The sequence below is a fragment of the Natrix helvetica genome (assembly GCF_964273705.1).
Source record: "Natrix helvetica genome assembly, chromosome: 1".
Taxonomy (NCBI): Eukaryota; Metazoa; Chordata; class Lepidosauria; order Squamata; family Natricidae; genus Natrix; species Natrix helvetica.
In genome coordinates this window covers 49450532-49464085 of record NC_138548.1, presented here as the reverse complement: position 1 = coordinate 49464085, position 13554 = coordinate 49450532, and positions in this window count along the sequence as shown.

Genomic DNA, 13554 nt, shown 5'->3' with positions numbered 1-13554 from the left:
ATTAGGAACTGTAACAACCAATATTAGGAACTTTGGTTACAGAAATAACAATGGTTATTTACTTACAGTAAATAACTGTTGTTATTGCTGTAACCATAGTTCCAATATTATTTATTCCTCATTATATTTCTCATTATTAAATGGATAAATGTTCTTGATTAGATTTACCCTTATTTGTTCCCCCTCACTATATTATGAGGATCCAACAGTGTGATTTGCTTATTTTTCAATGTGTTCTACAAATGGTAAAAACTGATCATTTAAAATAACAAAATGTTACGAGAGCAAATGCAAACAGTGAAGCTTATTTTTTCTCTGGTGAACAGCCATACCATCTGCCCTGCAACTCAGTCTAAGATCTTTTCGCTTATTTCCCCCACTGATTGAAAATGTCAGTTCTTGCACCCAGTGAGAATCTGGAAAGTGGAGCTCAGATCTGCAGCTACTAGAAAAGGAGCATTATGGTGCTCTGTAATGATTTTCATGAGACAGGGATGGTGGGAAGATGATCTGGGTCACTGTACAGAACAATGTAGTGAGGGCTCACATAGCCTCAAGACTTCATCTGGCCTCTTTCTTGCTGGATCAGTGGTGGGTTACGACTGGTACGCCCCGGTATGGATGTACCAGTGCCTGCCGGGAGCACCAGGTACCGTTCCAGTACGGTGCTCCAGAGGGGCCCCCCGCCCAAGCTCCTTACCAGTATTTAAGATTTTCAGGGCTTCTGCGCACGGAGCATACGGCACCTGCACAACGCTCCAACGAGCAGCTGGAGCATCACTGAGGCATCACAGGCATTAAGCACGCATGCACGTGCTGCGCGTGTATGTGCATGTGCTGCAAGCGTTCATGTGGTGGAGTTCCAGGCCCGTTGCACCGTACCGGTTGCAATGGGATCCAGAACCCACCACTGGGCTGGACCCTGTGCAAACTCTTACTTAAAATGTTTAAATAATAATGTGCATATCTGTATCAAGCAAGTCATTCTGCTATTACACTAAATCAGAAATAATATATAATTTTAAAAATGCAAGAATAAGGGAGACTACTTGGTAACAGCAAATAACGTGCTTTTTGTGTCTCTTTGCTGACATCCATGATTGTGTGTATTTTTGTATCCCACATCTGATAATTTAACCAAAGGGACTTTATTAGGAGAGAACAGTATTTTCAAAGTTAAGAAATGCTCCTTTAAATGTACAAGCAGGTTAATTGGGGGGGGGGACACCCTACACAGGTGGAGTGGGAGAATCCCTCTTTCCCTTTATTTTACTTTTCCAATACCTGCCATTTTTCTCCACAAATGTACTGACCACCTGTATTGAATAATAGGCAAAATGTCCTAATGTGATATAGTCATCTGCTACTGACAACCTTGTAATTAAACATATGTATTATTCAACTTGACATTGTTATGATCATTTCTGGCTTCTCTATAGTAGATATTCTGGGTGATAAAAATAGCTATCATTTAAATCCACTCCCATATTTTTATTCATATTCTTGTCAACACTATTTCAGATATTAAATTCATCAGTTACAATAACGGCAGGATAAGAATTTACAAATGTTCCATTAAGCGCTCAAGAAAAGGCCAATATCTGTCAGAATAACATTTAGAATTATATGCAGGAAGAGAACCATTAATTACTGTTAAAGTCAATCTATCTGTTGCTGTAATCTTAATGAGAAAGGTTGGGAGTGATTCCAACCTATTTAAATATTCTAATTGAACGTTCCATTTCATGGAGAAAACTATAACAAGACTGCAGGTCTGTCTTAGTATTAGCATGTTTTCCAAGAAAAAAGGAGAGAAGAACTTATTTAAATACTTACCATTTGCTAAAATGTATAAAATAAATCTGGATTGATAGGAATTGATATTTTTGTGAAATCTTTGATTAAATATCCTCAGTTTGTATAGTTGAGTTGAATGATAGTTTCACCAATCTTTTAGAAATGAGATGCCTATAATTATAGATATTAATTTGATAAATAATATGGAGAAAATATGTGCAAAATTTATTTTAATTAGAACAGAGGCTTAAGCAGAGACTGATAAATATTTTTGGAAAAGAAGGCAAGATTTAAATGTGGTTCATAAATCCACACAATTTAACAAGGGAAGATTGCTTGTTTTCCTTACTGATCTTGATTCAATTGATAGAAAACTTATTTGGAAGAATTCTGAATTTTCTGTTCATACATCTGCTTTTATATCTCACCTGTGTCTTATAACTGAACACAGAAATGTGATTGAAATTTATTTCTTATAAGACCAGAGGTGGTATTCAGCAGATTCTGACCAGTTCTGGAGAACCTGTAGTGGAAATTTTGAGTAGTTCAGAGAACCAGTAAATACCACTTCTGACTGGCCCCACCCCCATCTATTCTCTGCCTCCCAAATCCCAGATGATTGGAGGGAATGGGGATTTTGCAGTATCCTTCTCCTGGAGCAGGGAGGGAATGGAGATTTTACAGTATCCTTCCCCTGTAATGCCCACTAAGCCATGTCCACCAAGCCACACCACGTCTACCAAGCCACATCACACCCACCGAGCCACGTCCACAGAACCGGTAGTAAAAAAATTTGAATTCCACCATTGTATAATACCCTTTTTAAATCAACACTATCCAATGGAGGAATGAAACAAGATTATTCATCTATCCAGACCAAACATTAGTTAAATACATTACACATGGTCCTCACTTAATGACCACTCATTCACCATTTAAACTTGGGATGGAAGTGAACAAGTGGTACAGGTCCTCAAGGTTCCACTTATCACAGCATTATCATGGTCACATTGTCACAATGCGGGTCATGGTGTCTGGCTTGATATTATGACATTGCAGCATCCCATGGCCACATGGTCACCATTTTCAGGTTTCTTCGCTGATTTCCTCCAACTAAAGTCAATGGGAAGTAAGTAGGAGGTTGCAAATGGCAACCATGTGACATCCTCACTTAACAGCTTGCAGTGATTTGCAAACAACAGCAACCAGGAACTTGCAGAACAACCATAAGCAATGTGATCACATGATGTGACACTTGACCACTTTGCAATGGAAATTCTGTACCTAATTGCTGTTGTTCTCTGAGGACCACTACCTGTACATTTTAGTTAATGGGCTACAGACAGCATATGTTGTCTTGCCAGATGGTCTCTGCAGAGCTTAGCTTGTAAATGAGCATACTTGGCAAAGCTAGATCTTCATGCTCTTTCAGAAGGATAAGAGGGTGGTACAGATCTTACTCTGGGTGAGATATAACTATAGATACAACTTATAGATTAATTTATATATTCTCTATCTTCGTAAAATGCCCCCAGTGAACAAAGCCACAATAAGCACTGAAGGTGCTAATCTTCAATATCCATGGGACCATCTGGTAAAACCAGATTTCCCTTTTTCATTTAATTTTTAATTTTTTAATCATTTTTGTGCTCTTTGTAACTTTGCTTAGCCTGAAAGGGTAGTACAATGATGGATATATATGACAATGTGCATAAATGTATGCATTATTTTATTAATGATTTAGCTCAGGAACTAAGTAAGCTACATTTCTTTCTTCAAATAAGAAATATTTCTCTTTTACTCTACGCATAAATGATAAAAACAGGTGAATGTAAGTGACGAGTACAAAGTATTCGGCTGTGGGGAACAAAGATTTCCTAGATCCATAAACAAGTTGCCACAGTAAATTTATTCACTGGAGATTGAAATGAGTCTACATGAATCTGCTTGTTCTATGCAGTTAACTTAGAATTCCTGGCCTCCAACTAAGAAATGAAATGACATGCTGCTACTTTTAAAGAAAACAAGGAAAAAGGGGTAAATGGATGACTACATTTTTACTACCCTCCAAGAAAGAACATAGGGAGATGATAAAACTTTAAAAGTTTTTCTTTCCCCAATTTATAACACTGTTTCAAATTTATTTTTCCCATAAAAACATGTAATAAAAAGGCTCCACCTATTTCTAAGAAAAGCATTCTCTCAGGAGGCCAGCTAGTATGCTGCATAACATATAGACACTAAGCATATACATGTCTTCACAGATAGGATAGGAAATTCAGATGGGACTGAAATGAAAGTCCTCTCTGTAGTACCATAGTAGTAGTAGCAGTAGTAGTAGTAGCAGCAGCAGTAGTGGTAACTTGGAAGTTGAAATCTGGAAGAATCAGGATAAAGAAAAGAAAAATTGTTTTGCACAACTTGTAATGGAACTTTGACATTTTCTACAATGAGATAATGGGCTGTGCACTAGCTTAGCTGGCTTCAAAAAAGTATTGGGCAATAAATGGAAATCATAGGGATCAACAGTTTTTGGCATTGATGGACTTATGACTGCCTCTGAGGTCTTCTGCTGGGAGAATAGTAGATTTCTTCGTGCAATTGTAGAGTTTTGTCAACTCTACAGGATATCCCAAACTAGGAAAGCAATATCATGTAGATCAGGACTACTTTTCCTGGAACAGCTAAAGTAACAGAATCTTCCAAGTCTGAATATGCTCCTCTCCCCTTTCCTTTATCTTCATGTGTTTCTCAACTAGTTTTTTGGCCCAGACTCAAGAATGGCTTATCTGATCATTGCCATGGTAGTAGCTCTTTTCCCGTCCTTTCAGGCCATTATGTACGCCGTCCACAATTGCCACTGTCAAACCAGACTGCCAAACTAGATGAATCACGGATCTGATCCAGCAGGGATCTTAGGTATGCATCAGATCTTCACTAAAATGTCTTCACTTTTGAAGGAAATATCAAAAGCAAATTTTCCTTCAACAAATTGAATGAGAAAACTTAATTGAGAAAAGTGCAAGGGAACTTTTCAGCATAGCTGAGGTTTGTATTTATGATGAAGATTTATAAGATTCCTATGATCTTTAATGGCAGTATCAGATAAGTCTTCTCTGCTGACAGTAGGTTTCTGTCAGTGGACAGAAAGTGTAGAAGATGATCAATTATCCCCACTCTGTCCTTGTAGCCTGCTGTGGCTTCTCATTTTAGAAGGAAAAAGAAAAATGGTTGAAAAACCAGTCCTCTTCCTGTTTTATACATTGTATTTCTCCCTAGATGATCTCATAAACTTTTGATATAAATTTTCTTTTTAATGAAGATTAAATTAATAGCATAGATAGTGAGGACTCTCTTATCCTAATGGTATCAATATATTGGCACAAATCTTGCATTATGTTATTAAATGTAAATTCTAATTTCTGCACATTTATTTACTTACTGCTCACTTGTTCCCATCTGTCTGCTTGGCTAATTTTCTTATTAACCCTAATCTTTTTTCCCCAAGATATACAAATCCAACAGGGGAGGTGATAGCCAAACAAAGCGACCAACATAATCTGAAATCTTAATTTGAAAATGAAACTTGAGGAGGTTTAGCTCATTTTAAATTATTCCTGTCAACAGTCTTAACTAATAGCACAATAAGCATCAATAGTAAGCTAAATGGTGAACTGCCATTTAATTTCCTAGAAGTATCCCCAATGTGGTATTATTGTGGGAAATATAAATTGTACTTCAAATAAAATTAAAATCCAAGTGCTTTGGGGTTTAGGACCATACCCACATTAGGCCTCTGAAGTTAGGTATAGACAATAATGTTCCATGCTAAAATTTATCCACAAACCTTTAATGATCTGAAATCGGTATTAGGCATAATTAATCATCTGAACAAATGAATTATTCAACTTCTTCTTTTCTTTAGATGTTGATCAAGTTCACTGAATACAATATGATCAAGGACAGTTCTGGGAATGCAGCCTAGCAAGTTTAACACCCAGATTTTTTTTTGAGCCTAAATCTTTTCTTTTCAGATCAGAGCTTCTGTCTACGTTCTCATATTCACTCAGTTCTTGATTCATTAGTAAAAATAGTTCAGATTCTTTCATGTATTGAATGCACAGAGTGAACTGGAGAGAAGTATGAAATGAAAGAAAAGTTTTAAAGAATCTTCTGAACAGACACTTGGACGTTGCCAACAAAAACAAAAGAACATTAGAGCACTAAAAGAATTTTTTTTAAATCCTCTCTGTCCAAGGACAACAATATATCAAGGGAACATAATTCTCTTTGTCCTACCTTGGGGTTAAATGCTCACAGTGCCTGGATAAGCTTGCATTTTTTTTGTGCTTGGTATGTCTGTGAATGTTTTATGAATGTAACTGAGCTTAGGAATCAAGTTTCTGAGACAGACACAGTTTATTCTGAAGAATAAAGATACCAGCAGAAAGTTATTGATTTTGGAAGAATCTACACCTTGTGAAAAATTAACCAGACATTCCTTCCAAATCAATACGATTATCCCTGCTGCTTCAGGACTACTTAATCGGATCCAAAGAAGGCCCCCAGTACTTAGTCTGTATATTATTGCCTTGGAAGTAGCATTAGAAACTATTCTGACTTTCATTTGCACTTGTCACCAAGTTTTTTTAAATTATTATTCGTCCTTTAAAGTAGATCTGAGATGTATTTTTGAAATATGCTAATTTTCTGAAATTTGAGTCTGTGGGAATTCTCCAAAGTAAGCTGATTGATCATATGCCACCAAGTCTTTTTTGACTGCTACTCACAACATAGATAGATTTCCTCCATCTATCCATAACCTGTTCTTTCAAGTCTTCTATAAGTAGCTGATAGATAATTTGTACAACTAGCAATAGAGTTTTTCATGGGCTAATGATGTGGCTGTACTTTGCAATATAGCTGTTATTTATTCTTCCTTTGATTAATGATTTATCTACCTGATAAGTCCCTATCCAGGACTACTGGTCAAAAGCAAGAAAATATGGCCCCACTGAATCCTAGGCAAATGTTCATGTTCATTTTTCATGTTAGAATGAAAAATGAAAAAGCACTAGTTTTCTATTTTTTTTTCTATGACTATATCTTCAGAAGTTTAATGTTCAGGACTTCTTTACAAAAGTCTCAGCAATTTCAATAAAGATGCACATTTAGAATAAAGGTTCATTATCCAAAGAAATGACTTTTTCATTTAAAATATTACTGTGAAGACTAATGTTATTTCTTTATCCATACTGGATGCTAAAGACATTAGTGTTTTGCCCCTACAAATTAAAGCTCCTGGAAGTGTTGGAACTACTACAAATGGGTGGAGAGGGTGCACAGGGGAGTATCATGCACAGAACACTTTGTGCAAGGGTTGTCTAATTTACAAGGAAGCTCTGTCTACTGAAGGTTCTACATGAGTTCCAATGCTAAATTATGGACAGCATCCTACTTTTTCTAACTCTCTCTTTTTAATTTATCAGTAAGACTAATTTTCGATTGCCTGTCTCAAAGTATCTGAATCACATCTTTCTTTTTATAGGTCTACTGAGGCACAAGTTTGCAGGTCTGTGGTACTAGTTCCAAATCCCTTTATGTGCAATCAGCAGTAAATCAGATTGCTATGTCATGTCCCCTTCTTTTTAATTTTTTTTCACAATATTATAGAAATTGCAATACTTTCTTATAGCTCCCTTGGATAATGTGATAACAGCAAAATATTATAAGTAAATTTCATGATTAATGACAATGCCCCTTTACTCAATTGAGAAAATCAGCACAGCCCCATTCCCAACTGGGAACTTAAAGACATTGTAATTGGTACCCATTTTATGACCATTTTCCGCTTGATTTCAGCAGCAAATGGTTTGCCAGTTCACAGTTTTATGTCTTCATGGATAAAGCAATAGTAGTAAAATAGCTGCATGGAAACTATGTGGTTAAAGTAAAAATCCCTGAATGCCTAAAGAGTGACAAAGAACGTTCTGAAGTAGGGGTAGCTTCTACCTTTTAGGAACAATCACCAATAGTAAAGTACAAGCAGTCAAGAAATACACCACAGGCTATCACTTGACAGAGCAGCCATGAGGTCCTTGGAATCTAAATGTCATGATGTGTGTAAAGATTGGAATCATACAAGACACCTTGTCTTTGATCAGGAGTTGTGATTTCAAGAGGACCAGTGGTGGATTCCTACCAGCTCAGACCGGTTTGGCCAAACCGGTAGTAGCTTGTCTGCCCGGGTCGCTGGAACCGGCAGCGACCCAGGCCTGCCACACCCCTAAACCGGTTCTCCTAGCGGTACCATAGGCGCCACCGTCTTGTTTTTTGCTTTTGCCTATGCGCACACAGCCATTTTATGCTTGCAACACATCCATGAGCAAACCAGCAGTAGTGATTGCCAGAAGCCACCCCTGAAGAAGACCCTCACAGTACCACAATTCTTGCTGGGGAGTATGACCGCATCCAAGTGCAAAAGTGTAAATTCTAGGCCCTAGGAAGAGCAAACCACAAAACCATTTGGTTTTGATACAATTGAGCAAGTGTCAGTTCCTCCCCATACAGAGTTCTCAGCTGTAGTCCCTGCTCCCTGGAACATTGTCCCCTTTCAGAGATTACAATATCCCCAACTCTGTTGGCCTTTTGTCAGGCCTTGAAGATCTGATTTCATAAAGTCTTGAAGATCCAAGGGTATTAAGTCCCCCATTTCTTGATTATACTGATAATTATAATCATTTATAATCTTTTTTGCATGTGTATATACACATATGCAAAAAAGATTATAAATGATTACAACTATCACACACACACACATAGACACACACACACACACACACACACACACACACACACATATTGATGTGCTATTGGAAGACCTGAAGGTGCAGGCTAGGGACATACCATAATGAAGATCTATGTGGTTGCTAAGAGTCAACATTGAGTTGATGTTGAATAACCAGTCAGTCAAAAATCAGATTTCTAAACATTTGTCATGGACATTTCCTAGTAGCTTGCCATTTTCACAAGTTGGAAATCCAGCATATAGACTTTATCAATGCGTCTCCTTAATTTTTTCTGAAGGATTCCCCTCTATACAGAGGTGGGTTCCTGCTGGTTCTAACCGATTCGGTAGAAGAGGTTTGTCACATCTACCATACCGGTTAGAAGAGGTTCCACCAGTGGACCCGGAAGTAAGTTCCGGAACGCCTGCCCTGGCCCTGTTGCTCGCTCACCCGGCCCGTTCTGTCGTAGCTCGCTCACTCCCCTGCCCATCTGCACTAAACTAGCCCAGCTTCCCGCTCACTGATTGGCTGGAGTCCAGCCAATCAGTGAACAGGCTGGAGTCGACCTGCTCACCTCTAACACCTGTTTAAAAGTGCAGCATCAATGGCCAACATCCTGATCAGCTGTCACATCGTGCTTGCTGATCAGGTCCTCCCTTCGCTTTGTCTTCCAGCAGCTTGCTGCTTCCCTCAGGTTAGCAACTAAGCGTGAGGGGGGAGGTAGCGGCGGGAGGCTAGCGTATGCCAGCTTGAAGCTTTCACGAGGGAAGGCCTTCAGGCTTTTCCACGTGAAAGCCACGGGCTGGCATATGCCGTGTGGCCAACTGGGGGTGAGCAGCGGTGGTGGCTGGAGGCTAGTGTATGCCAGCTTGCGGCTTTCACGCCTTGTGAAAGCTGTGAGATGGCATATGCAGCGTGGTTGAAGGAGGCATGACAGCGGCGGTGAGAAGCTAGCATATGCCAGCCCATGGCCGAAACGGGTTGGGCAGCAGCGGCAACGGCGGGAGGCTAGTGTACACCAGCTCACGGCTTTCGCAAGCTGGCTTATGGTGCGTGTACGAAAGGGATTGGGCAGCAGTGGCAGTGGTGGGAGGCTAGCATACGTCAGCTCATGGCTTTTACGAGCTGGCATATGCCGCGTGGACGAAAGGGAGTGGGCGGTGGCAGTGGCAGGAGGCTAGTGTACGCCAGCTCGCGGCTTTTACGAGGGAAAGCCTTCTCTCACGAAAGCTGCGAGCTGGCATATGCCGTGTGGACAAGAGGGGGTGGGCAGCGGTGGCGGCAGCAAGCTGGCATGCACCATGTGACTGAATAGGGGTGGGCGGTTGCTGGAGGCTAGGGTATGCCAGTTCGCGGCTTTTGCAAGGGAAGGCCTGAAGGCCTTCCCTCCCGAAAGCCGCGAGCTGCCGTATGCTGCGTGGCTGAAAGTGGGTTTCCTGCTACCCAGATAGGCCTATCTGACCCGGTTGTCCCTTGTCCCTTCAGTCCAGCTTACCTGCTTCCTCGTCACCTGCCTGCTCCCTGCTGCATCCATCGCATCGGAGAGCTGCTGATTCTGCCTGCTGGTAAGTGACCCATTTTTTTTTCTTTTATGCTTTTAATGTTTTTTTTAAAGAATATTTTATTTATTGAGTACAGAATTTTTTTAAATGGTTTATTTTAATTTATTGTGTGTGGAATACTTTTAACTGGTTTTATTTTAATTTATTGTGTGTGGAATACTTTTAACTGGTTTTATTTTAAATTATTGTGTGTGGAATACTTTAAAATGGTTTTATTTTAAATTATTGTGTGTGGGATACTTTAAAATGATTTCATTTTAAATTATTGTATATGGAATATTTTTAAATGTTTTTAAAGGATTTTTTATTATTTATAGAATATCTTTTTATGTTATTTTATGGAATTCTTATTCATTTATAGAATATATTTATTACAAGAAATATTATTCCTTTTTTCAAATGTTTTATTTGTGATGCAATATGTTGCTTTTAAGTCTGCAGGTTGATGCATGGTTTATGTGTCTCAAAGTGGCTGCTTTTCTATGGGCAGGCCAGGTTGGTGCAAGGCAGCTTTGCCAGATTTTGTGTGTTTCTGTGTGATACCTGGTTGTTTAGGTAATTGTGAGGTGGTTGCTGGTTCTGTGAGCTTCCTGGCACTGTCCTTTATAATTTCCCACAATGCCTTGATGGTTTTTATTCCAGTGGCTTTGTCTTTCCTGTCCTTAGGATTAGGGAAAAAAACTGGTTTCGTCTGCAGTCTTTTGGGGGAAAATTGTTATTTTTGGTGTTTTCCTGGCACTGTCATAGTTTGTGTGTAATGTGTCCCACAGTTATCTACACATTAATAATGATCAAGTACTAATAATATTTTCTTATACATTTTAGTGATCTTTCCTTACATAATTGGTGTTTTCTTTCATACTTTTAGATTTCTAATTTCTGTTTCTGTTAGTTAGCAACTAAATTTCATCTGCAGTCTTTTGTTATTTCTTGGTGTTTTCCTGGCACTGTCATAGTTTGTGTGTGGGTGTGTAATGTCCTGCAGTTATCTACACATTAATAATGATCAAGTACTAATAATATTTCCTTATACATTTTAGTGACCTTTCCTTACATAATTGGTGTTTTCTTTCATACTTTTAGATTTCTAATTTCTGTTTCTGTTAGTTAGCAACTAAATTTCATCTGCAGTCTTTTGTTATTTTTTGGTGTTTTCCTGGCACTGTCATAGTTTGTGTGTGTGGGTGTGTATGTCCTGCAGTTATCTACACATTAATAATGATCCAATGACCTTTCCTTACATAATTGGTGTTTTCTTTCATACTTTTAGATTTCTAATTTCTGTTTCTGTTAGTTAGCAATTGATAAAACAAATCCCATGTGAAAAAGTATTCGAAGCCTTCTTGATTTCAATTGTCAATTTATTCATTCCTGCACATTCTAACATTTATTCACTTTCATATCTTTGTTTTTCCACTGTTGTACAAACACAATTCCAGGAGCTGTTAACATGTGTAAAATTAAATATGTATTGTATTCCCTTTGAAATACACAACAAAATATTACTGGTTTTAAATCCATATCTTGCTTTACCATTGCTTTTAACCATGACACCACTAACTCTTGAATAGCTACTTGGTCTGTCCTAAGTACTGAACCTAATTCATATATTCCTGTTTTTTTGAACTGAGGAATAAATTTCAGGAAAAGAAATCTGTATTGCTCTGTGAATCTACCTACGACATTCATTCTTGATCTAACTTCTTACATGAAAAACTATCTTTCCTGTTTGTTGCAGGACATCTTTCCTGAAAAGAGTGTACATTGTTGGGTGAAAACAGATGTCCCTTCTGTTATCTGTAGTGTAGTCCTCAGCTTACAACCACAATCAAGTCCAATATTGTTTTATTTCTTCTGCAATTAGTATTATTTAATAGGATGAAGAGGCAACAGAGTATGACCGCTAGGACAGTCATCTTTCCTATGTAAGTAGCTGTTTTATTGCTTTGTGTGCTGGTTTTTCATCCTTAATATAGTAGTGCAAGCAATTAAAGTCTTCCTTTCTGTATCTCTTTGTGCAGGTCATTCATTGGAGCAAGGTGGTCAGTGAGTGACTTAAACACACAAAAGGACAGTAATCTTCCTTTTGTATTATTTTGTATGCTGGTTTCATCCTAATGCACTGCATACAATGAAAGAGTTCGTTTCTGTGTATCTTCTATGTGCAGGCCATTCATTGGAGTCAGTGATATTGAAGACTGGCAAGGACAGTCATCTTCCTTCTGTAAGTAGCTCTTTTATTGTGTACTTATTTTAATTTATTTAAGTAGTAAGTACACAAAATAATAAATTTCCTTTTTTATATCTTTTTGTAGATCATCCATTGGGGCAAAGAATTCAGTGACATCGTCTTGGCCACTCCCACCTGGTCACATGACTGCCAAGCCACTCCCATCTGGTCACATGGCTGGCAAGCCACTCCCACAAAACAGGCCACACCTACAGAAGAGGTTCCAAAAATTTTTGAAACCCACCACTGTCTCTACAGCAGAAAAGATCTGCAACAGAGTATCAATGAGATGTCAATTCATACATTTAGCTATTTGCAGAAGAGGCAGGATAAGAGGCAGTATCTAGAATAACTCAGTATCTAGAGTACTTCACAAATATTATCTCAGTCAGTAAGCTACACATTAGCTTATAAAAAGCCCATGTCATTATCTCTTCATGTACAGATCTATGAAAGCAAATTATTAATGCATTGTGGTTTTTACTATTCTGCCCCCTTCTTAACATATATGGAAGAAGAGAAATGAAAGAGAAACAAGGATAGTTTTCTTTCATCACTTATTCAGAAATAGACTTACAAGGATACCCATTGTGAGTTAAAGCAGTAAATTATAGGGATTTAATGAACTAGAGGCACATGGTATGCAGGTGAAAACTGCAAAAGATGTTGGTGCAGGAATTCTAGAATTATAAAATTGTTTAGGTAGAAGGAACCACAAGGATTCTGCAGACTGAACATTCAGTTCAAAATTTCCTTCAAACTGATCTCATAAGGTATGGCATCAAATCTCTGTATTACTTCTGCCATCCTCTTCCAGACTCATTCTAACATGCTTATATCCTTCTGTAAATGTAATGTACAAAAGTACGCATATATGATCTTTCCAGTGCAGTTGCAATGGCAGGTAGGAAACAGTTTTGGAGGATATACAGAGATGCTACTGAGAGAACAGTTAGATAAGAGATAAATGGTCCACAATTGGATAGTGGAAGGGCAAGAGGTTCAGAAGAGACCCTCCCTTATTTCTCAGGAGGACATGAGGAAAATATACTTTCAAATTTGCAAAATTCTATCCATTTAGATTTATAGTAAATTCCAATTAACTCATCTGGTTGTGGTTCTTATCGAGTTTACCACATGAGGTTGACAAGAGTAAAGTGAAATAAGCATTCTACAA